At 48.4% G+C, this 10000-nt stretch overlaps 1 protein-coding gene across 6 annotated transcripts in view; it reads left to right on the forward strand.

Moving 5' to 3' along the window:
• The window catches only part of tjp1a (tight junction protein 1a), an 88817-nt gene that overhangs the window by 44593 nt on the left and 34224 nt on the right, over positions 1-10000 (forward strand). The window lies entirely within an intron of this gene.

The raw sequence follows: 10000 nt of genomic DNA on the forward strand, positions 1-10000 counted from the left end.
TGCATGAGTTTACAGCATGTATTATTACAGCTTGAATATGCTGAATGCATGAGTTTACAGCATGTATTATTACAGCTTGAATATGCTGAATGCATGAGTTTACAGCATGTATTATTACAGCTTGAATATGCTGAATGCATGAGTTTACAACATGTATTATTACAGCTTGAATATGCTGAATGCATGAGTTTACAGCAGCGCTGGGAGTTTGCCTCTATCTTGTTTCTTTGGGCACACACACACACACACACACACACACACACACACACACACACACACACACACACACACACACACACACACACACACACACCAAAAGGGCACAGAGGGTCTTGTCCCTCTTGTCAATGAAATAATCAATTTCCTCGTCTAATGATGGAATAAACTATAAGCACTTGGCAGTGGTATGTCAGCAGTCATACACACACACACACACACACACACACACACACACACACACACACACACACACACACACATACATCTCTGGGGCTAGAGGTAGCGATTGATTGCCCTATTGCCCAAGCTCTCTCATTGGCACCATGTTAAGTATGCTCACTGATGCCATGGCAACAGGGGCGAAGCTTAGTCATCAGGGTGGACAGGACGTCCCCCAGGAAGTGACTGGATGTAGTATGCCTCATTTCCTCCTTGCTGTCTGCTGTCATTTCATCACTGTCATCTCTTCTTTGTTCCTTTCTTTTTTCCCTCCACCTTCTCTCTCTCCTCTCTTCCTCTTTCCTTTCTTTTTGCTGCGCTTGCCTTGCTGCCAATGCTTCTCAAATCAGTCGGAGGCGAAAGTAAGTGTGTCTGTCTGTGTTTGTGTGTGTGCGTGTGTGTTTGTGTGTTTGTGTGTGCCCCAAATGTGCCAGTGTGTGTAGTGTCACACCAAGTGTGTGTGAACGTTTTTTATGTAAACATTCCAAAGTGTTTGATTCGAACTTTAGTCCAGCATCTTTGTTTGTTTATGTTCACTACTCCTTCCGTGTGCATGTGTTTGCGAAAGTTTACAGGAAATTGAAAGCAAGCGAGAAACAATTTGGAGGTGGGGGGGGGGGGGGGGGTCGTAAACGTCTGCATTTGCTGCCTTGAATGGATCTCTGATCGTCAGCTACCATAGGGCTGATGAGAAGAGCATCCATGTTGTTTTGTGAAGACTGAATGCAGAGGCTGTGCTATGAAGAACCGTACTTTTCTACATATTCTCTCTTAACCGACGGCTGAGTCAGTCTTTCTAAGTCAGTGGGGAAGCTTTTTCTGGACCCTGGACCAAACCGGGGAGCACTGCATTCCATGTGGACACCGCGGTCTGGCTTACCATCGGCATGGCAACAATGCAGCCCAAATTCCTGACATGATGGCGCATAATTCGCCGAACCTTTTTTACAGCTGGGGTGTCGTCTAAATGTAGTTTTAGAGACATTGCTGTGGCCGAGGAGAGGAAATTGAATGTTTATCACTGTAAGATAGGACGGCCATGTTTAAGTTCAGTTGGGGAACATGTGGTCACAATGTGCTCCCCTTCTAAACCCTGTTGCCTGGTAACGATGGTAAACAACCAGCACCAGGGTTGAGCGTGTTGGCAGCAGAAATGTGATCCATGCACTGTAACTCAGGACAACAAAAATACAGTGTACGTCCTTTTCCTGTGGTGAAGACGTTGGCAGCCAGAGTGACACTTAGATCTGAGCAGAGAAGCAAAGTATGAGAGTGCTCTTTTTCATCACTACGGCTGAACTTTCATGAAGTAATGCACATAGCTGGCAAAGAGAGTGTGATAGTGTGTACGATTAAAACTGGGGAGAGTGAGTACATAGTGTGAGTGAGTTGGCATATTGGGGTACATAGTGTTTTTGTGTGTGTCTGTTGTGTGTGTTTATTAATGCAATGCTGATTGTGGTGTATATAGTATAGTTGGGTTATATAGATGTGTTATAGTTGGCATTTGGCATATAGAGTGCATCTGGTGTGTGTATGTGGTATAGTTGGCATATAGAGTGCAGCTGGTGTGTGGAGATGTGGTATAGTTGGCATGTAGTTGGCATAGAGGGTGCAACTGGTGCTTGTAGATGTGGTATAGTTGGCATGTAGTTGGCATATAGAGTGCAGCTGGTGTGTGTAGATGTGGTATAGTTGGCATGTAGTTGGCATATAGAGTGCAGCTGGTGTGTGTGGATGTGGTATAGTTGGCATGTAGTTGGCATAGAGGGTGCAGCTGGTGCTTGTAGGTGTGGTATAGTTGGCATAGAGGGTGCAGCTGGTGTGTGTAGATGTGGTATAGTTGGCATGTAGTTGGCATAGAGGGTGCAGCTGGTGCTTGTAGATGTGGTATAGTTGGCATATAGAGTGCAGCTGGTGTGTGTAGATGTGATATAGTTGGCATGTAGTTGGCATAGAGGGTGCAGCTGGTGCTTGTAGATGTGGTATAGTTGGCATGTAGTTGGCATATAGTGTGCAGCTGGTGTGTGTAGATGTGGTATAGTTGGCATGTAGTTGGCATAGAGGGTGCAGCTGGTGCTTGTAGATGTGGTATAGTTGGCATGTAGTTGGCATATAGAGTGCAGCTGGTGTGTGTAGATGTGGTATAGTTGGCATGTAGTTGGCATAGAGGGTGCAGCTGGTGCTTGTAGATGTGGCATAGTTGGCATGTAGTTGGCATAGAGGGTGCAGCTGGTGTGTGTAGATGTGGTATAGTTGGCATGTAGTTGGCATAGAGGGTGCAGCTGGTGTGTGTAGATGTGGTTTAGTTGGCATGTAGTTGGCATATAGAGTGCAGCTGGTGTGTGTAGATGTGGTATAGTTGGCATGTAGTTGGCATAGAGGGTGCAGCTGGTGCTTGTAGATGTGGCATAGTTGGCATGTAGTTGGCATAGAGGGTGCAGCTGGTGTGGGTAGATGTGGTATAGTTGGCATGTAGTTGGCATAGAGGGTGCAGCTGGTGCTTGTAGATGTGGTATAGTTGGCATATAGAGTGCAGCTGGTGCTTGTAGATGTGGTATAGTTGGCATATAGAGTGCAGCTGGTGCTTGTAGATGTGGTATAGTTGGCATGTAGTTGGCATAGAGGGTGCAGCTGGTGCTTGTAGATGTGGTATAGTTGGCATATAGAGTGCAGCTGGTGCTTGTAGATGTGGCATAGTTGGCATGTAGTTGGCATAGAGGGTGCAGCTGGTGTGGGTAGATGTGGTATAGTTGGCATGTAGTTGGCATAGAGGGTGCAACTGGTGCTTGTAGATGTGGTATAGTTGGCATGTAGTTGGCATATAGAGTGCAGCTGGTGTGTGTAGATGTGGTATAGTTGGCATGTAGTTGGCATATAGAGTGCAGCTGGTGTGTGTGGATGTGGTATAGTTGGCATGTAGTTGGCATAGAGGGTGCAGCTGGTGCTTGTAGGTGTGGTATAGTTGGCATAGAGGGTGCAGCTGGTGTGTGTAGATGTGGTATAGTTGGCATGTAGTTGGCATAGAGGGTGCAGCTGGTGCTTGTAGATGTGGTATAGTTGGCATATAGAGTGCAGCTGGTGTGTGTAGATGTGATATAGTTGGCATGTAGTTGGCATAGAGGGTGCAGCTGGTGCTTGTAGATGTGGTATAGTTGGCATGTAGTTGGCATATAGAGTGCAGCTGGTGTGTGTAGATGTGGTATAGTTGGCATGTAGTTGGCATAGAGGGTGCAGCTGGTGCTTGTAGATGTGGTATAGTTGGCATGTAGTTGGCATATAGAGTGCAGCTGGTGTGTGTAGATGTGGTATAGTTGGCATGTAGTTGGCATAGAGGGTGCAGCTGGTGCTTGTAGATGTGGCATAGTTGGCATGTAGTTGGCATAGAGGGTGCAGCTGGTGTGTGTAGATGTGGTATAGTTGGCATGTAGTTGGCATAGAGGGTGCAGCTGGTGTGTGTAGATGTGGTTTAGTTGGCATGTAGTTGGCATATAGAGTGCAGCTGGTGTGTGTAGATGTGGTATAGTTGGCATGTAGTTGGCATAGAGGGTGCAGCTGGTGCTTGTAGATGTGGCATAGTTGGCATGTAGTTGGCATAGAGGGTGCAGCTGGTGTGGGTAGATGTGGTATAGTTGGCATGTAGTTGGCATAGAGGGTGCAGCTGGTGCTTGTAGATGTGGTATAGTTGGCATATAGAGTGCAGCTGGTGCTTGTAGATGTGGTATAGTTGGCATAGAGGGTGCAGCTGGTGTGTGTAGCTGTGGTATAGTTGGCATGTAGTTGGCATAGAGGGTGCAGCTGGTGTGTGTAGCTGTGGTATAGTTGGCATGTAGTTGGCATAGAGGGTGCAGCTGGTGTGTGTAGATGTGGTATAGTTGGCATGTAGTTGGCATAGAGGGTGCAGCTGGTGCTTGTAGATGTGGTATAGTTGGCATAGAGGGTGCAGCTGGTGTGTGTAGCTGTGGTATAGTTGGCATGTAGTTGGCATAGAGGGTGCAGCTGGTGCTTGTAGATGTATAGTTGGCATAGAGGGTGCAGCTGGTGTGTGTAGCTGTGGTATAGTTGGCATGTAGTTGGCATAGAGGGTGCAGCTGGTGCTTGTAGCTGTGGTATAGTTGGCATGTAGTTGGCATAGAGGGTGCAGCTGGTGCTTGTAGATGTGGTATAGTTGGCATAGAGGGTGCAGCTGGTGTGTGTAGATGTGGTATAGTTGGCATGTAGTTGGCATAGAGGGTGCAGCTGGTGCTTGTAGCTGGGCGCAGTAGCTGTGGCGGGTACAGCGGGCAGAAAGCAGGGGCACAGCAGGCTCCAGCTCCTGCTGCGTTTGACACAACGCAGGCCTGACACTTCCACTGAGAGGGGGCACGCTCGCTCGGTCGCTCGGTGCGCTGGGGACGGCGACGAGGACGCCACGCTCCGCACAGGGCACGGGCAGCGCCCCTCCACCCCTCTCGCCCGCCCGTCTGTTTACGCCAGAAGGAATGCTGGGATGCCATGGCGCCCTTCGCACGGCCGCATCACCGCAATTAGCCACGATGAGCTCAGATGGACCAGATGGAGAACGCCCAGAGGAGGATGGAGAGAGAGAGAGAGAGAGAGACAGAGAGAGAGAGAGAGAGAGAGAGAGAGAGAGAGAGAGAGAGAGAGAGAGAGAGAGAGAGAGAGAGAGAGAGAGGGAGGGTGGAGGGAGAGAGAGAGAGGGAGAGAGAGGGTGGAGGGAGAGAGAGAGAGGAGGAGGAGGATGGAGAAAGAGGGGAAGAGGAGGAAAGAGAGAGAGAGAGAGGATGGAGAGAGAGAGGGGGATATATAGAGAGAGAGAGAGCGAGAGAGAGAGGGGGAGGGTGGAGGGAGAGAGAGAGAGGAGGAGGATGGAGAAAGAGGGGAAGAGGAGGAAAGAGAGAAAGAGGGAGAGAGAGAGGAGGATAGAGTGAGAGAGAGGAGGATGGAGAGAGAGAGGAAGATGGACAGAGAGAGAGAAAGAGGGGAAGAGGAGGAAAGAGAGAAAGAGGGGAGGAAGAGGATGGAGAGAGAGAGTGAGAGAGAGAACGATAGAGAGAAGGATGGAGAAAAAGGGGAGGATGAGGATGGAGAGAGATGAGGATAGAGGGACAGAAAGAGAGAGAAGAGGAGACAGATGGAGTGAGGGATGGAGAAGGAGAAAGAAGGAGAGAAAGATTGAGGTGTAAGAGTTGGAGAGGGGGAGAGGGAGGAATGAGAGATAGAGAGGGGTAGAGAGGGATGGATGAGGACTGAGAGAAGGGGTGGGCGAGGGAGATATGAACAGAGGTAGAAAGAGAGAGAGATGTCGACTAGCTAAGGGAAGGAAAATTTGAAAGATATAAGGACACACACACACACACAAAGACACACACACACACACATACACACACACACACAAAGACACACACACACACACACACACACACTCTCTCTCTTTTACAGATCATAGTCCCCTCTCTCACCACTCATTAACCCCTGACCTGCTATTCTGTAGTGCCAGAGGCGCTGTTTTAATGAGTTTGCAACATGACACACACACTCTCACATACAGGCTCACATACAGATGCATACACACACACACACACACACACACACACACACACACACACACACACACACACACACACACACATAGAGACAAATGCACACACACACACACACACATGCACACACACACACACACACACACACCATAGGCAATGTTGGAATGATTGGTGAGTGTGGGAGCAGAGCTGGCTAATTCATCAGAGTGGATCTGAGGTTCTGACAGGTGCTGATGACTCTGCTGCAGCCATTAGGGAGTGATGAATGACAGCCTGTTTGTGACCCTAGCAGTACACACACACACACACACGCACATGCACATGTGCACATATACAACCACAAGCACTCAAGATATGGGTTACACATACAGTACACACACACAATATGTGCAATATACAGATGCACATCAACACACACACACACACACATACACACACATATAGAGACATATGCACACCCACACAAATACAGATGCACACACACACTCTCACATAAAGAGACACATGCACACAAACCCACAAACACACACACACACATACATACAAGTACACACACACACACACACACTCACATCCACAAACACACACACACACCACACACACACACACACACACACACACACACACACACACACACACACACACACACACACACACACACACACACACACAGGACTAGCATGTGTAGTGCTTCTGGTACCAGTTTGCATTTCCTCAGGGTAAGTTAACTATACACCACGCGCACAATGGGTCAAGAGAAATGACCACTGTATGTGTACCATGTTCTAGCAGTAGTTTGGGATGTGTGCATCGTACATTTGTGTGCATGAGACTGTTTGTGTACACATCTACATTTAAGTTTAGTGTGTGTGTGTGTGTGTGTGTGTGTGTGTGTGTGTGTGTGTGTGTGTGTGTGTGTGTGTGTGTGTGTGTGTGTGTGTGTGTGTGTGTGTGTGTGTGAGGATTTAAAGTCTCATTAAAAACTGCTACTTGTGCCACAGTGTCAGTAACTCAGACCATTTTCTGTGCCCTCTGTGTACTGAACCGTGGAGATCACTCTCCCTCTCTCTGTCACACACACACACACACACACACACACACAAACACACACGTCAACACGCATCAGTGCTCCAGAGCCATCCTCCCTTGCCATCGACCCCACGGAAACCACTGATTGGCATTCGCCCGCCCGTCCACACACACACGCACGCACGCACGCACGCACACACACACACACACCATAAGCAATGTTGGAATGATTGGTGAGTGTGGGAGCAGAGCCGGCTAATTCATCAGAGTGGATCTGAGGTTCTGACATGTGCTGATGACTCTGCTGCAGCCATTAGGGAGTGATGAATGACAGCCTGTTTGTGACCCTAGCAGTACACACACACACACACACACACAGGAAGTCCCTATGTTTTCCCTACCTGGACACACACACACACACACACACACTCCTTTTAACCCTGTTAACCAAGCGGTTCTTCTCTTGACGCAGACTGGCAGTGACGTTCTCACACAGAGGGCTTCCGCTGTAAGTCACTCAAGTTGTTCTAGTGGGCTCTGCGCCCAGAACCGTAGCTGGAGCTCTAGGATCTGCAGGTGCTACATGGTTCTGTAGGTTCTAGATTAATGGCATAGAGGGCTTTTAGCTTTTCCCAGAGAGCTAATGTGTGAAGTGACGTTGTAGCCACCTCATGTGCCGCCTGTGTCTCTGTGTGTGTGTGTGTCTATGTGTGTTTTTGAGCGAAGATATGTGTGCGAACAGTACGTTTGTGTGTGTGTTGATGTGTCTGTCTACTGCCTGAGGCTGATGTGTCTGTGTTATGTATAATGATGTGTCCATATTCATGTTGTGTTCAATGTAAACACACTCACATACACACACACACACACACACACACATACTGACCCTTCTCCCCACACCATCCATATGTGTATTAGAGCCAGATAGTTCCTGACTGTGTGTCTTAGAGCCAGATAGTTCCTGACTGTGTGTGTATTAGAGCCAGATGGTTCCTGACTGTGTGTCTTAGAGCCGATAGTTCCTGACTGCGTGCATTAGAGCCAGATAGTTCCTGACTGTGTGTGTATTAGAGCCAGATGGTTCCTGACTGTGTGTCTTAGAGCCGATAGTTCCTGACTGCGTGCATTAGAGCCAGATAGTTCCTGACTGTGTGTGTATTAGAGCCAGATAGTTCCTGATTGTGTGTGTATTAGACCCAGATAGTTCCTGACTGTGTGTGTATTAGAGCCAGATGGTTCCTGACTGTGTGTCTTAGAGTCGATAGTTCCTGACTGCGTGCATTAGAGCCAGATAGTTCCTGACTGCATGTGTATTAGAGCCAGATGGTTCCTGACTGCATGTGTATTAGAGCCAGATGGTTCCTGACTGCATGTGTATTAGAGCCAGATGGTTCCTGACTGTGTGTGTATTAGAGCCAGATGGTTCCTGACTGTGTGCTGGTGATGTTCTCGCTCCTCTTGCATTGCCTCTGCTGTTTTTCATCTCAGGGTTCCTAACTGCACCAGCCTCTGCTAATTGAATACAGGATTTGGCTGTCTAGTGGTGTGTTTGTGGGTTTGTGGGTTTGCAGGTTAAAACCATTACTAAGCAGTTCTATACAGGCTGGGGTCTAAAGGAGGAGGTGACTCAGCAGAAATATCCCATCATGCACCAGCACCGTGAGTGACATCACTCACGTCACTCATGCATGTCAGACCGCGTTGTCACTTGACGTTTTGTCTCAGATGTCGGCTAAAATCTCTGACTAAACATGTCAGCTGAAACTGGGAAGGACGGCGAGCGACAGACATGAATCGACAGACATGGGGGGGCGGGCATGCCAGAAGAGACGCCAGACCCGACAAGACGACAGCGGATGCTTAGATAGAGACGGATTTAAAGATAGATGTGTGTCAAGATGATTGTCCGCCCCAGCTCCCACCATAGATACCCTAACACACTTTATTGTTCTATTGGAGACATGGCCTGTGAAAGCGCCACAGAAGTAGAGCAATGTGTTTGAATCTTATGAGTAGTCAGCATACAGCATACAGCATACTGCCACGCCGAGTCTGCACCTGTTTTCTACTCCTACGGTCTAACCCTGCTTTTGGTTCATTCCCTTTCCACCTTTGTTTATTTATGTATTTGTTTATTTAAAAGGGACAATGCACATCAATTGAATTTTTTTGTTTACACTTAAAATGTAAATGTGCCAGAGTTAGCAAAAAAAGCAAATTTTCATCTGTAGTCTCTTGCCACAGTGCCTTTGGCTCATGTTGGTGATTGGAATTGTGGGAAGTGTTGTTTAAGGAAGAAGATGAAGTTTCAGAGGCAGGGTTATGCTTTTCACATGTGTGTCATCACTCATATGGCCACATAGGAGTAGAAAGGATAATATGAGTTCATACCCCCCTCTTTGCTCAGTGTGCTGGTTGTAGTCTTTGGCCGACTCATGTAGTCCCTTCTAATCCCTTGTTAGTCTGCGCGCCCTGTAATCTCTGGTAGTCTTGTGTAACCTGCGCCAGTCGACTGGAGTCGCATTGTGCCCGTGCTCGAGTGTGCGGAGGCATGGCGAGGGTGGCACAGGCTGTACCCGACCTCATCATGACTCTAAACAAAGCAGCGGAATGCCAGCTCCAGGCCTGCGCCAACCGCACGTCATGTGACCAGCCAGAGGGGTTTCAACAGGCCTGCACATTCTGTCTGTGTTCTCTCTCTCTCTCCCCCTCTCCCTCACATTCTCTCTCTCCCTCTCTCTGCCTCTCTCTCTCTCCCTCTCTCTCTCCCTCGCTCTCTCTCTCTGTCTCTCTCTCTTTCCTTTCCATCCCTCTCTCCTACCCTCCCTCCCTGCCTCCCTCTCTCTCTCTCCCTCCCTCCCTGCCTCCCTCTCTCTCTCTCCCTCTCTCTCTCTCTCTGTCTCTGTCTCTCTCTCTTTCCTTTTCATCCCTCTCTCTTACCCTCCCTCCCTCCCTCCCACTGTCTGTCTGCCCCTGCACTCATTCTTTCT

The sequence above is a fragment of the Alosa pseudoharengus genome, unplaced genomic scaffold, assembly GCF_046254945.1.
Source record: "Alosa pseudoharengus isolate Yale_2024_CS ecotype anadromous, Long Island Sound unplaced genomic scaffold, YU_APseudo_1.1 YU_APseudo_1.1_scf_19, whole genome shotgun sequence".
Taxonomy (NCBI): Eukaryota; Metazoa; Chordata; class Actinopteri; order Clupeiformes; family Clupeidae; genus Alosa; species Alosa pseudoharengus.